We start from the raw sequence: 16,657 nt of genomic DNA, 5'->3' as shown, positions 1-16,657 counted from the left end.
TCTCTAAGTCGACCCATGATGCTGCAAATGGCATTATTTCATTCTTCTTTATAGCTGAGTAATGTAGATAATTCCAATGTGTGTGTACATATATATATCTATTGATTTTTTGTGTGTGTCATTTTGGAGACATCCACTTGGCAAATGGAAGTTCCCAGGCTAGGGGTTGAATTGGAGCTACAGCTGTTGGCCTACACTACAGCCACAGCAACGATCAGATCAGAGCCACATCTGAGACCTACACCACAGTTCATGGAAATGCCAGATCCTTAATCCACTGAGCAAGACCAGGGATTGAACCCACATCCTCATGGATACTTCTCAGGTTTGTAACCTCCTGGGCCACGGTGGGCTCTCTCATTGATTTTTTTAATTGTTTTATTATACTTGATTTACATATCTATTCACTCTTTATCCATTCATCTGTTGATGTACATTTAAGTTAAGTTGCTTCCATATCTTGGCTATTGTAAATAGTGCTGCTCTGAACATGAGGGTGCACGTAACTCTTCAAATTATAGTTTTGTCTGGACATGTGCCTGGGAGTGGGATTGCTGGATCATATGGCAACTCTATTTTTTTTTAAGGAACCTCCATGCTGCTCTCCATAATGGCTGTACCAGTTCACATTCCCACCAACAGAGTAGGAGGTTTCCCTTTTCTCCACACCCTCTCCAGCATTTCTTATTTGCAGACTTTGTAATAATGGCCGTTCCAAGAGTTCCCTGGTGGCTCAGCAGGTGGAGTTGTCACTGCTGTGGCTCAGGTTGTAGCTGTGGTGAAGTTTGATCCCTGGCTCAGAAACTTCCACATGCCTCAGGTGTGTCCAAAAAGAATAATAATAGTAATGATATTAATAATAATAATAGTGGCTATTCTGACCTGTGTGAGGTGGCACCTCATTCTAGTTTTGACTTGCATTTCTCTAATAATTAGCAATGTTGAGCATCTTTTCACCTACCTGTTGGCCATCTCTATGTCTTCTTTGGAGAATATTTATTTAGGTCTTCTGCCCATTTTCAGTTGGGTTATTTTGTTGTTGTTGAGTTGTATGAATGAGTAATGAGTAATGATTCTTAAACCTACTTTGGGAGTTCCCTGGTGGTGTCTGGGTTAAGGATCCAGTGTTGTCACTACTGTGGCCCGGGTTCAATCCCTGGCCTGGGAACTTCCACAAGCTGTTGTTGTTGTGGCCAAAAAATACAAATAAACAATCTAGTTGACATCAGAATTCCCAGTAGAGCTTGTAAAAGTAGATGGCCAAGTCTATCACAGCAATTCTGATTCAGTTGGCCTGGAAATGTCCTGGCATCTGTATTTAACAAGTCCCATAGGTTATTCTGATGCCCAGCCAACTGTGATAATCACTGGCCTGCCTTCATAAATATCCATTATCTCATCAGTTTGTAGCAGAAACAAAATTGTAATTAATTTTACAGTATGTGCTGCCTCAGGAACCTAGAATACAAATAACTTGTACTGTTGATTGAAGTACTAGAGCAGTTCAGTTGGGCAGAAAAGTGGACTCAGATCCTGTTACAGAAATTCCAACTCCAGTGAGAGGTGGGCTCTGATGATTTGTGTGCCAGAACAAATTTCTTCCTTAAATGTAAGCTCTGGGCCTACTCAAATGCCTGCCTAGGCATGTATAGGAAGAGAGTCTATGCTTTTATGCCATAGAGAAAGAATACAGCTATTTTGATCTAGAACCTCACTTTTGTTTTTTTTGTTTCTTTTGTCTTTTTGTCTTTTTAGGGCCATACCCACAGCATATGAAAGTTCCCAGACTAGGGGTCCAATCGGAGCTACAGCTGCTGACCTGCACCACAGCCACAGAAATGGGGAATCCAAGCCATGTCTGTGACCTACACCACAGCTCATAGCAACACTGGATCTTTAACCCATGTCCTCACGTATACTAGTCATGTTCATTAACCACTGAGCCACAATGGGAACTCCATAGAACCTCACTTTTGACTGTCACTGACCTAGATCAACATTTTTCGAACTGCTGGCTGCATGAATTTAATTTTTTCATCATAGATAGTAGGAGTAAGTACTATTGTCTGAAACTTTGGTTTCAGTAATCGATATACAAATTATATTTCATCAATTTTAAGATGCATATTTTCTATATCTTATCTCTAAATTGGTGTATGTGCTATAATCAATGATATCCTACAATTATAATTGGCAGCTTTGGTGACTTCCAAACTTTAAAACATCTTAGACGCAATGAAATGCAACGTGTTTTTTTATGTTGCAATGAAAAAATACATTCATACTGTGGATCTTAATCAGAAATGCTTGAAATCAGTAGTGCTGTTTCAATAGCACTACTCTCTGATGGGAAAGTCCCCAATACATTAGAATTCTTTTATGTCTGTGGACTCCTCAAGGGAAATTTTTCTACAAAGCTTTTAAATTTTAAAAACAAGTCTTGGCATTCCCGTTGTGGCACAGAGGTTAATGAATCCAACTAGGAACCATGAGGTTTCGGGTTCGATCCCTGGCCTTGCTCAGTGGGTTAAGGATCCAGCATTGCTGTGAGCTGTGGTGTAGGTCACAGGCATGGCTCAGATCCCGAGTTGCTGTGGCTCTGGTGTAGGCCAGTGGCTACAGCTCCGATTCGACCCCTAGCCTGGGACCCTCCATATGCCATGGGAGCAGGCCTAGAAAAGTCAAAAAGACAAAAATAAAATAAAATAAAATAAAAAATAAAAATAAAAACAAGTCTCATGGGTCTCTTCGTATGCTGTATCTGGTTAAGGGATGTGCTTAAGTTATGATTCCAAGTTGCTGTCGAGCATGGCTCTCAGGTATTCTGACTTCACAGTGCCTTTCTGTCACTTTCAGTGGGCTTTTTCCTCCTAAGGAAAGGTCTTCCACTGGATAAAAAGTTTTATCCCTCCTCAGCAATCTAGAAGTCTGTTTCCTTTGGCTTAATCTTCAATTCCCACTCTCACTGTTGTAGGATTCTCGTACAGGGAGATGGGACACCAATGCTTATTTCCAGGAAGCAGTGTTTATTTGTGCTGGCACTGGCTCAGCAAATTCATATCCATAGGCTGAGCCCTGAGCACAGCAGGGCACTGTCTTATATACACTTCTGTCCCTTTGTCCCCCTTATAAAGTAACATTCATTCTGTAAATTCTGGTTGGATGGTTGATGCTACAAAGTTGCACATGGACACTGATAATGTCTTGCTGCCACAGAGTTACTCATGTGTACACAGATGCTGGTTGTGCACGTTGCCTTCCCTTTGTTCTGGGAAGGCTCCTACCACATTCCTCCCTTTGATGCTTGGACCCCTCTTTGGAGTTCAAAGAGCATCATCTTGGTTTAGGGGTTTATATTTCCATAGCATCATCACATGTGTGGCTGTTTTTCTTTCGACCATGGCCTCAATGAGGCTGGAGATGGATGTTATAACTAGAGGAGCTAGACAGGGTAGGATTAGGCAAGCTCCTAAAATTAAGAACATAGCACCTATGAGGGTTTTGAATCCCTCATACAAATTTTTAACAATCACCTGTAACCTGATGATGCAGTTTAACATATAGATGGGAGTACGGTATCCATAAGACCCATCCTCTGCCCAGATGGCTGGACCATAGTAATGAACATACACTCAGGGGGCCATTTGTCATCTTTCATTTGACAGTTTGTAGGGCACACCATTTTCTCTGGGTCTCCCAGTCCTCATACATTTGGACTCCCAAATTTTCCCCTCTGGCAAGTGGGAGCAAGAAGAAAGATGGGAGGATTGACACCAACACACAAGATCCTGACCAGTTTGGGGGAAGTACAGTATAGGCTGTCCACCCACATATCCAGTATAGTCCACCTGGGGCCCACCATTTGATGTATGTGTCGACTTTGTCCCAGGTCTTTTGTCATATTTTTAGTCTGCCAGGGCAACTTCCACCAACCCTATGGTGAAGATTAGGTCAAGGATCACAACGACAGACAGGGACAAGAGGTGACAGTGTATCACAGTAAGAAAACTGAAATAGAAAACAAAACCAGTCTATTTATCCCATCAGGTGGCCAATTCCTCCAGCTTCTGCCATGTAAACTACACAGCTTCTGGAGTGACTAGAGCAGGGCTGTCATCCTCTTGGCTCTCTGGAGCTGCAGCTTGCTTCTTTCGGATGGTCAGCTTACATGGTGCCAAGGGATCAGGGACACACTCCCTGTCTCGAGATACTGGCTTTACTCTGCTGTAGTGAATCCAAGGAACCACTTCTGCTATATTTACTGCAGTGGAGGTGGATAAAAAGACAGTAAATGGGCCCTTCCGAAGAGGTTGTAGTGGCTGTATATTCCATTCTTTTACCCTTTCAGCATCCCTGGTTTGAAGGGGTGGGTGTCTGTGGTTAGGCTTACAGGTAACCATTCCTTAAACAACTGATGGAGTGTGGCTCAGGTAGAACCTAGCACCTGCATTTGTTGCCTCAGGGTGAGGTTTCCTAGTTCCTTTAAGTTCCCCCTTATATCCTTAATGAGAGGAGGCGGGAGGGGAACACCCATAGAGAATTTCATAAGGGGAGAACCCTGTCTGCTTAGTAGGGCTGGATCTAATCCTTTGCAAGGCACTGGCAAGAACTGGTCCCAGTGTAAGTTTGTCTCCTGGCACAGTTTGCTTAATTGCAGTTTCAGAGTCTGATTCATACATTTCACCTTCCTGGAGCTCTGGAGTCAATAGGCTGTGAGCAATTTCCAGATGATCTTTCATCCCTTTGCCACCATTTCTACCACAATTGTTGGTGCATTGTCTGATCCAATGGTGATTGGAATCCAAGATCAGGGAATAATTTCCTTTAGAAATCAGGCCACCTCATGTGCCTTCTCCTCATGCTAGTGGGGAAGGCCTTTCCCTTCCATACAGTTCTCCTGTGTTTGTCTAGCCAGTAGTAAGTCGTCCACATACTGGAGCATCGAAAAGTCATACTGGTTTGCTGGGAAGGCCTTTAGGTTAGAAGCTAATGCAGTGCCAAAGATGGTTGGAGAGTTCTTGAATCCTTGATGCAGCCTAGTCCAGATCAGCTGACCCTTGTCACCGTTTTCTGGATCTTGCCATTGGAAGACAAAGATTGGCTGACTCTGAGGTGCCAGGCAGATGCAGAAGAAAGCATCTTTGAGGTCCAGAGATGTAAAGTAGGCATCTTCAGCAGGGATAAGGCCCAGGAGAGTGTAGGGGTTAGGGACAACTGGGTGTAGGGGTTAGGGACAACTGGGTGTAGGGGTTAGGGACAACTGGGTGCAGGGTCGCAGTGCCTTGGTTTACTGCTCAAAGGTCCTGAACTGGCCGGTGGCTGTCTGACCCTGGTTTCTGAACTGGCAGGAGAGGTATGTTTCAAGATGACTGGCAGTGTAGGAGGATCCCATACTTTAGAAGTCTCTCCAAATGTTTCTGGGTCCCCAATTTGTGCTTTGTGAGGGATGAAATATTGTTTCTGGTGGGGAGGCTCGGCCCCTGGTTTTAACTCCACTGCTATTGGTGGTATGTTTTGGGCCAGTCTGGGGAGGGGGTTGTCTTCAGCCCATACCCTGGGCAGCTTGAAGGGAAGCTCGGTCCCTGTCAAGGCCTCTCTATAAGCCTGAAGAGGCACCACTCTTCTCCTTGGGGGGACTGTGAGAGTCATGATCTTTGCCCCTGGCTTCCCTAGGGTCAGGGCCATTTGGCCATGGGAGTTGAAAGTTATCTGGGGCTGTAGATTTCCCAATAAGTCCTGACCCATCAAAGCCACAGGACAGTCAGGGAAGTATAGAAATTCATGAATGATTTCATATTCCCCCAAAGTGCATCATCTAGGCAGCAGCAAGTGACACCATGTTTGGTTGCCTGAGGCCCCTATGATGGTGGTTTGCCTCTGCCAGAGTGGGCCCATAGGCTGAGTTACCATTGAGTGTTCTGCCCCAATATCTACCATGAAGTCAACGGGCCGGCCCCCTACATTCATTCAGACCATAGGCTCTTAGGAGCCTAGCAAAATAGAGCCCAGTCTGTCCTCGTACTCCTCATAGTTTCATAATGGCAAGCCCTAAAAAATTATTTTCTGACGCTCCATGTGGCTGCTGGGCCAGCTGATATCAGCCCCAGACCACCTGGCCTCTTCCCCTCTGTTTGGGGCCTGATTGGTAATCTTATGACAATTGGGGGCACTCATTTTTCCAGTGGCCTTCCTGGTGACAGTAGGCACATTTGTTCTGACCCAGTTTTGGCCCTACGCGAGATGGTCCTCCTCATTACCCCCCTTTTCTGGCCTCGACCTCGGCTCTGTGGGGAACCTTCCATTTGTTTCACCAAGGCAGCAGCCAGAAGGCTTGCCTTTTTTTGCATATTTTGTTTTCAGCCTTTAGTGCTGCCTGGTCACAGTTGACAAACACATTAGTTGCTATCTCCAACAACTGACTAGCATTCATGCCTGCAAAGCCATCTAACTTCTGGAGCTTGTGTTGGATGTCCCCTTGAGCCTAGCTCATGAAGGCTGCATTGACCATATGCTGGTTTTCAGCTGCTTTTGTTTTTGAAGGGGGTATAGAGGTGGAATACTTTGCATAGCCTCTCATAAAATTGGCTTGGGCTCTCATCAGGCCCCTGGAGTAACCCTGAAGTTTTGCTCATGTTCATGGCCCTTTTTTACCTTGTTTCATGCCAATTAGGAGCACCTCATGGTAGCATGCAAATTGAGGAAGTCCCCCTTCATTAGTGTGCCATTGCGGGGGGGGAGGGCGGTCCTCCCTGGGGAAATTGTCATGGGCATAAGCCTGGGCATCTAGTATTTTTTCCAGGGCATTTCCCTCTAGCCATTTTAGAGCTGCCTGAATAATTCAGCACCATTTTTCTGTGTTAAACAGTCTGGAGAAGCTGACAGCAATCAGTCCCAGGTGGGCTTGTGGGTTTGAATGATGGACTGTACTAGATCATTGCCTGTGGCTCCCCTGTGTAGGAGGGGGTATGATTTTTCTAATTTAGAAGATGAGTGGTGGTGAAGGGTTGGTACACAAAAACATGCTGGCTTCCTTGAATTTGGCCATCTTGATCAAAATAGACAGGCCCTCTGGTCTCTCTCAGTGGCATCTGCAGGGCCCTCTGGTACTGTGGTGAAGAGGGGCTGCCACTGATGGCCTGATATGCCAGTTGCCTCTGGCCAGAGTATATGGGATTAACACTGGAGGCTTGGAACTGGTGGTGACTGGTGATGTCATGGGTGAGTCAGGGGAGGCGGTGCTCTCAGGGGAGGCAGCAGCCTCTGGCATGGCCCTGGCTGGAAGTGCAGGTGGCAGTGGAGGGTATAATGGTGCATAAGGTGGGGGAACTTCCTCTGGCTCCCTAGATAAAATGGGCTTCTCGAGTTCCAGTTGGCATTTTGAGGAGGCTATCATTCAAGCCAACAGAATTTTACAGTTCTCTTCCAGACAGGCTTTCAGCCAAGATGACCAAGAAAGGACTATATCTTGCCAGCAATCCAGCAATCAATGTAAGGGAATTGGTCAGGGTGACCTGGGTCTCCTGTGATGACTCTAAACACTTTGCTAACTAGTTCTTTATCTAGTGATCCCTCGGAGGGCCAACCCACCCCAAACGAAGGCCACAGAACATCCAGAGTTTTCCAGAAGTCAACTTAATACTGTAATCTCTTGAATATTCCCTCTTGAATTTTTTTTTTTATCATACACTCTAAGGGGATATATTTACTCTGTTTGCCACCTATTTCCTCCCCCTAAAAGATGACAGTCACACACAAGGAGAGGAAAGGGAAGCAGTTATCAATTGCATCATCCATCTCCTGCCATTCTACCAGGGGAGATATTTCAGGTGCCTCTTAGCATTGGTAGGACTGTATAAACCCTAATGTCAGGACCTCTCCAAAGAGAGCCACCATAAGCTGTATGAGGATCACCACAGAACCATGGGTCAGGACTCAACACTTGCTATGGCCTGTCTGGTCTAGTTGGAACTCTCCCATTGTCTGTCTCATTCACTCACATTCAGACAACGTCTCCAACCTGCTGCCCAGCGCCTTAGAGTTGAGATTTCACCTCCTATGAGATTATTCAGGCAACGCAGGGAGGTGATCAGCCTCTCCTTCTGCCTCTTGGGGCAGGCTACCAAGTCGAAACCGGGTTCTTACCAGTCTGACGGATGGCACCCCCTTGGCTGGTTCCTGGGCCTCACCAGGTTCCATTGTGCTCCTGGGGTCCTCGCTCTTACATGCCAAGAGGGCTAGTTCCCTACGGATTAGTTCCCTACGGACGTCCAGATGACGTCACCTCTCCCAGCGTCCAAGGGGTTGTATCCTGGTGACAAAGGAGGTGTAATCACCATCTCCAAATCCCAGACAAGCCCCCAAGAAATGTAGGATTCTCATAGAGAGAGATGGGACACCAAGGCTTTTTGCAAGGAAGCAGCATTTATTCATGCCAGCACTGGTTCAGCAGATTCATATCCAAAGGCTGAGCCCTGAACACAGTGGGACGCTGTCTTACATATCCTCCATTATTTTTTTTTTTACACTTTAGTCCCTTTGTCCCCCTTATAAAGTAACATACATTCTGTAAATTCTGGTTGGATGGTCTATGCTACAAAGTTGCACATGGATACTGATTGTCTTGCTGCCAGAGTTACACATGTGCACATAGATGCTGGTTGTGCATGTTGCCTTCCCTTTGTTCTGGGAGGGCCCCTGCCACACCACCCTTTGGTAGCCCATTTCATGCCAGGCATTTATGGAGTTGTATGCTAAATAAGCCCTTATGAACTCAATCTAATTTAAATGTTATCCCATAGTTGAGGCTCGGGGGAGAGTTTCGAGTATGAATTTCAAATGTATGCTAGACTAAATAACTACTTTTTTTTTAAATCCAGTGCCTCATAATTAATTCATTTTTAGTCTTATGTTTGTTGCTCTTTTTTTCTTCTTCTTCTTTTTGACCATGCCCATGGCATGCAGTTCCTGGGCCAGGGGTCGAACAGCAGTGACCTGAGCCAAAGCAGTGACCTGAGCCACGGCAGTGACAACATCAGAACCTTAACCTGCTGAACCACAGGGAACTCGATATTGGATGCTCTTTGAATTCTCTTTTAGAGTTGGTCTATACCCTTTTAAATACACGGGCAATTGAAATTATAAAATGTATGTTAAGATACATAAAAAACACTGCCTATAATTAAAAGGAAATGTTTCTAGGAGTTCCTGTTGTGGCGCAGTGGTTAACAAATCCGACTAGGAACTATGAAGTCGCGGGTTCGATCCCTGCCCTTGCTCAGTGGGTTAACAAGCCGGCGTTGCCGTGAGCTGTGGTGTAGGTCGCAGATGTGGCTCGGATCCCGCGTTGCTGTGGCTCTGGCGTAGGCTGGCAGCTACAGCTCCGATTCGTCCCCTAGCCTGGGAACCTCCATATGCCGCGGGAGCGGCCCAAGAAATGGCAAAAAGACAAAAAAAAAAAAAAAAAAGGAAATGTTTCTAGACTATACCATAAGATCAAATTGTGGACCCATGTGCACACATGCAGTGTTTCAAGCAATGAAAAGAAACTGAACTTTATTTCCAATTTCACACAGAACAACCTCAAGGGGGGCAGTTTAACAAACTTCAGAGACAAGTTATTAGAGCTTTGAAGAAAACACCTATAAGAAGTTATATAAAATATGAAAAATTGAGTTCCAAAAAATGTACTCCCTAACCTCAATATAAAGACAGTATGAGAAAACGTTTTCTATTCCCCACCACAACTAAATAAAAACCACCTCATGTCTCATTACTTGTTTACTGAGTTGCTGGTTCTATCCTGTAGGAGGCCAAACAGAGAAATCCAAAAGGTCAGCCAATTAAGAAAATAGCTAAAGTGAGGGGCTACAGATCACATCTGGGTCAGACACTTCCTTTGCTGCAATGACGTAGCTGCACCCCTTCCATCTAAATGGTTACAACCCAGGCCTCGAAAAATATTGCAGATGCCCTCACCAGGAGGCTCAGAGGACCGTGTCCTCAGCTTGAGTGGTTCCAGACAGCACCAGAACGCAAACGGCTTATGTGGCAACCCTCCAGCTTAGTGCAGCATCGACTAGGGTATTCCCTCAACCACATCATCTTACTGAAAATTTAACCCAGTGGAATATTTCATTTTTTCTTTTGCTATTAGCCATTCTTTTTTTTTTTTTTTGTCTTTTTGGGGCTGCACCTGCAGGATATGGAATTTCTGAGGCTAGAGGTCAAACTGGAGCTACAGTTGCCAGCCTATACCACAGCCACAGCAATGCAGGATCTGAGCCACGTCTGTGATCTACACCACAGCTCATGGCAATGCCAGATCCTTAACCCACTGAGTGAAGCCAGGGATCGAATCTGTGTCCTCCTGGATACCAGTCAGACTTGTTTCCGCTGAGTCACGACGGGAACCCCTAGCCATTCATTGCTTAGCCCCTGGAAACCTCACTTGCAGGATCACACCACACTGTCTTCTCTTGGCTTTTGCCCCCAGTTACTCTCACCACAATAAATGACACTACCTTCTGTTGACTACTTCTATTTTAAGATCTAGGAGTTCCCTGATGGCTTAGTGGCTAAATAAAGTCTATTCTGCTTTACATAAGCAATAACCTACCTTTTACACAATGTCTCAAAAGAGACTCTGTTAAAGGCAATATCCATACTGCATATGTTATTATCAAATTTGACAAAAAGCCAAAACTACCTGAACTCTTTAAGGGAAACCACGGTTGGCTAAAATAGAAAATGTAGGGGTTCCCCAGAGGCTCAGTGGGTTAGGGATCTGGCATTGTCACTGCTGTAGTGTAGGTTCGATCCCTGGCCTAGGCACTTCCACATGCCATGGGCGCAGCCAAAAATAAATAAATAAATTAGCTGTATAAATGACACAGCCCAGGAATTCCTGCTGTGGTGCAGTGGAATCCTCGTCTTTGCAGTGCTGGGACACAGGTTCCATCTCCAGCCCCACACAGTGGCACAGCCTTGTGGCATTGTTCACAACTGTGGCTTGGATCTGATCCTTGGCCAAGAGCTCCATATGCTGCAGGGTGGCAGAAAAAAGAAAAAAGAAATGAAATAAAATTTACCTGTATTGGCTGCTTATAACAGGCCAATCCACTACCTCATTTCATTTTCATAACAATCTTAAGAGATAGATAGTAGAGTTTCCACTGTGGCTCAGCGGGCTAAGAACCTGACTTATCCATGTACCCATGAGGATGCAGGTTCAATCCTTGGCCTCACTTGGTGGGTTAACGATCTGGTGTTGCCGTGAGCTACAGTGTAGATGGAAGACTCGGGTCGGATCTGGCGTGGCTGTGGCTGTGGTGTCGGCCAGCATCTGAAGCTCTGATTACACCCCTAGCTCAGCCCGAAAAAGAAAAAAAAAAAAAAAAAAAAAAAAAAAAGATAGTGTTATGCCTATTGGCTAGCTATGAAAGAGACAGCTTTTTCCAATTTACAGCACTTAGATCATCTAGTCTGAAAAGTGTCAATTTAGGCATCTAGGAAATGTAGGAACTAAGGTGGCTATCTCTTGAGTCACATTAAAGGACACTCTGAGTTTCCTTCATGGCCTAGTGGTTAATGAGCCCGACTAGCATCCATGAGGATGCAGGTTTGGATCCCTAGCCTCACTCAGTGGGCTATGGATCCAATGTTGCCATGAGTTGTGGTGTAGGTCACAGATGCAGTTGGGATCGCATGTTGCTGTGGCTGTGGTGTAGGCCGGTTGCTACAGCTCAGATTGGACCCTTAGCCTGGGAGCCTCCATATTCTGAGGGTGCAGCCCTAAAAAGACAAAAGGCAAAAAAAAGACATTCTAGGCTAGAAACCTAGTCTATTATGCAACTGCAGCCATAATATGTTTAGTTTTCGTGAAAACACTTTAAAACTATAAACTGTCTGGGAAGGAGAACAACACGGGCAAAATCTAGGTTAAGAAATGGTTGCAGGGTTTTGATAAAAAAAAAAAAAAAACCCACTCAAAGAATGGGCAGAAGATCTAAACAGATATTTCTTGAAAGAAGACAGATGGCCAACAGGCACATTGAAAAATGCTGAATATTCCTGATTATTAGAGAATGCAAATATCATCTTACACTGGTTAGAATGGCCATCAAAAAAGTCTACAAACAATAAATGCTGGAGAGAGTGTGGAGAAAAAGGTACCCTCCTACACTGTTGGGAATGAAAAGTGGTGCAGCCACTATGGAAAGCAGAATGGAGGTTCCTTAAAAAACTAAAAATGGAGTTGCCATATGATCCAGCAATCCCACCCCTGGATATCTATCTGGAGAAAAACCATAATTTGAAAAGATACATGCACCCTAATGTTCACTGTACCCCTATTTTTAACAGCCAAGAAGACATGGAAACAACCTAAATGTCCACTGACGGAGGAATGGATAAAGAAGAATGACATAATGCCATTTGCAGCAACATGGGTGGACCTAGAGATTATCATACTGTGAAGTCACAGAAAGATAAATATCATATGCTATCACTTATATGTGGAATCTAATTTAAAAGATGATACAAATGAACTTATTTACAAAACAGACTCAGATTTAAAAAACAAACTTATTGTTCAAAGGAGAAACGTGAAGTATAAATGAGGAGTTTGGGATTAACACATACACACTCCTATATATAAAATAGATCACCAACAAGGACATACTGCATAGCACAGGGAACTCTACTCAATATTCTCTAATAACCTATATGGGAATAGAATCTGAAAAAGAATGGACATGTGTGTAATATATATGTATATATGTGTATATATACATATATACACATACATACATACATAAAAGGGGAAGATTACTGACATATGCAAAACAGATGAATCTCAAATGCATCATGCTAAGTGAAAGAAACCAGACTCAAAAAAGCTACATACTGTATGAATCCAGGTGTGTGACACTGCTGTAGAAACAAAATTACAGGAACAGAATATAAGGACAGTGGTTACCAAGGGCTACAGTTATAAAAGAGGGGTTGACTTCAAAGGGGCACAGGGGAATTTGGGAGAGGTGATGAAAATATTCTCTAACTCTTTTGTGTTGAACTACATTAAACTTGCATTAACTACCATACTTTATCTTTTCTGACAACACCCAGAAGTGTGTGAGCAAGTTCCCCAGCCAGGGATTGAACCCACACCACAGCTGCAACCCTGACAATGCTGGATCCTTAAACTGCCACCAGATTACTCCCCTACATACTTTAACAAGATGAATTTTAGTCTAAGTACCTTAATTTAAAAAGCAGGAAAAGCTTAAATTTCTTGCTTAGTAAGTTTTCTGATATTCTTTGCTCCCTTGTGATGATGGTAATGCTAACTTAGCATTACTATTTTGTCATAATGTCTTTCCCACAAACTGAGCGCTTAACCTTTAGGGATGCATGGGCCTGCTGAGGGCCATCCAAGGTAAGTGACAGTTTCACTCATTTCTGCTGACTGCTGGACTACAGCAAAACTTTCTATTTAGAAAACAAATTAACAAAGCCAAGTTTTCCATGGGATCAGAGGTCAACAGCCCTTCAGGAGCCTTGTGACAGTTTCCTAACAAAGGAACCTTTCCTTTTCTAAATCACTATCAACTGAGCAATGTATTTTTATTGTTGTTTTTGCTCAATTTTAGTTTTTATTAGCTATGGAAGTTCCTAGAGGCCTGCTAAGTAACAGGTGATTTTGATGCCACCTGGGTGAGAGAACCTATGGGTCTGAAAGTGAAAAAGTAGGAAAAGCAAAACCAAATTAGTAAAGAAAATTTCAGGAAGGTAAATAGAAAAGGAAAGTCAAGAACATCTGTGGTGGCTCAGCAATAACCAAACCCAAGTAGGATCCAGATTCAATCACTGGCCTTGTGCGCAGTGGGCTAAGGATCAGTTGTTGCTGTGGTGTAGGTTGCATTTGTGGCTCAGACCCTGCATTGCTGTCGCTGTGGTGTAGGCCAGCAGCTACAACTCCTGACTTGACCTCTAGCCTGGGAACTTTCATAAGCCGAGGGGGAGGCCCTAAAAAAAGCAATGTCTCCTTCTCTCTCAGCTCAAAGAGCATGTTCTCCTCCTCCTATCACCAGGATTGAAAACTTCACTTCCTTCAAGACACAAGGCATCCATCCATCACTTATGATGGAGGATAATGAGAAAAAGAATATGCATATGTGTGACCAGGTCACCTTGCTGTACAGTAAAAAACTGACAGAACACTGTAAACCATCCATAATGGAAAAAATAAAAATCACTTAAAATTAAAAAAGAAAAAAATTGAAAGAAACTCAGGCACAGCACAAGACTATCAAAAAATGGAGAGGGGAACCCAATTGAAAATCAAAAGGAAAATGAAGAGTGTACACCAGTTACCAACAGAATACAAGTGAAAACTAGAGCCAACATGCAGCAACATTAATTGTATACAGTATGTATTATACTGCAAATGTAACTATGCTTTACTTCATTTTCTTGATCTTTTGTAATAAGCATGTATTTCTTCTGTAATTAGAAAAAAAAACAGCTAAATCTTACAGTAAAAAGATTTTCATATTAAAAACCACACAGGTCATAGAACTTCAACTACTAACTCCTGCAACATTTCATGATAAAGGAACTAGTAAGCACCTATCAATCAAAAACATGAAAGGTTATCTTGATACCTAAGAAATTAGTTATCACCTTTCAGTGGCCAATTTCAGGAACTGAATAGACAACCAGGAACAGCTTGTTCTGGCATGAGCTCAGTGCTTAGCTCAGCACAAAGTTAACCAAGGTAAATACATTTTAACAAAAATAAAACTCATAGTCCCTCCCTGACATTTTTTTGTTTATACCTTTTTGCAAATTACCAAAAATCAAGCTCTACATATCACAACTCAAGCCTTCAGTCTAATTGCCACACTCTTGAAAACTCCACCTACAAAAAATTACCTCTAAGGTGCTTATCTTGCTGCTACATCAAACCTCATACTTTGGCACTTCCTAAAATTTGTAGTATGGTCAATTTATTCTGCCTTAAAAATTACATTTAAAACAAAAATCCAAAAAACTGAGGTGACTTCAGTAGTTTTGAGAGTCGAGGGGATTATTTAAATCAGTATCTAGTTAATGCCTTTTGGGAATTCCCTGGTGGCTGAACAGTTAAGGATCTGGCCTTGTCATTGCCCTGGCATGGGTTCTACCCCTGGCCAGGTGCATAGGCTGGGGGGCGGGGGGGGGGGGGTGTAGAGTCTGTGGTAGTTTCAAAGGAATTATTCACCTGAATTGATTCTTGGGAATGAGTTGATTAATTCACAGTAAATTTTATCTATCTCCCTCTTGGTCCAGACAGCTAAGCTGCTCATGCACCAGATATGGGAGGTAAATTCTGTTAATGGGATTAAGTAACTGTCAAGATCTGGCCCGAATTTATTCAAGATTGCCTATTCTGGTAACCACAGTAGTTTAAAAATAAGAAATGTATTACTACTGGCAACCTGTGTTAAAAACTCTTAATCCAGAATGCCTTTCCCATTTTCCTATCTTGAAACCGCACCAGAATTCCTGGGTACAAGTTTCAACATCTCTAATACATCCTATACACTGTATTTCAACAGCTAGCCAACCTAAAATATAGTTTAAGATCAAGCGGTTTTTTATAAAGCAAATTTTATCATTCAAATAAAAGGAAAGGCAACTTTGTGTAAAAAACCTCAGGAGCCCCCCCCCCAAAAACCAAAGACACTTCATTCTGAACCTAGAGAAGTTACTTTAACCTACTTTGTAGTGACCAGTAGGTGGTGCTCAAATCAGACAATCTGGTATAATAGACAATGTAGACCAACTGTGTGTGGCCCTGCTCCTCTTCAGAACTGAGTTACTTTCTGTAGTTTAAGGGCGGGGGTTGGATTTAAAATCCTCCAGCTTTGTCAGATTTGCTGTTCCATCAGCTCCACTTGACAGCCAGCAATTCTTAACGCCATTTTGTCTCCATCTTCAGTCTTTTCAAACCAAAGGCTAAGAAAGTGGAGCTGGCCTCAGGGATGTTTGGTTAAGTGATAAAGGAAAATACATCTTCCAACTGCAAAGTTCTCATCTACATACTTAATTGGACACTTAAGCAAAATTAGCAAAAAAAGCCATATAGAATACATCTGGTGATTTCACCAAAATTCCAGCTGGGTAAATTTCCCTTTAATCTGAAAAGCCAAGCCAATATCACAGAATTATAGACTGCTTCATCAAATACACAAGTGTACTCAGACTTAACTACCCCAACTCAGGTCCCTCAATTGTTGTCAACACCCAAGGATATTAACCATGACCCTTTTTGAGCCATTTTCAGATTCTGACCTTCCAGCAAGCAGTGTTGTAAACAGCTGTTAACTTACACGTTTCCAAACTTCTTCACCCTACCATACACTTAACTGCAAAGGGCCCTTCTATCACCATAGTTCCTCAAAATGCTTCTTTAATCTTCAGTATGGCAATCTCTTCCACCAACCTTGTTCATTAGATAAAAACCTCTATTCAGAATTTCTACTTAAGTAACAGGAAGTGCACTTCCAGCATTTTACTTTTTCTAGACTCTTTGATGCCCCAAGCAGGGTAAGAGCTCAATACTATTGAAACCCCACATTACTCCAGTACTGTCAATGTGATTCTACATTCCCCA

This window comes from Sus scrofa, chromosome 1, assembly GCF_000003025.6.
Source record: "Sus scrofa isolate TJ Tabasco breed Duroc chromosome 1, Sscrofa11.1, whole genome shotgun sequence".
Lineage (NCBI taxonomy): Eukaryota > Metazoa > Chordata > Mammalia > Artiodactyla > Suidae > Sus > Sus scrofa.
Note: the sequence above shows the minus strand (reverse complement) of the source record.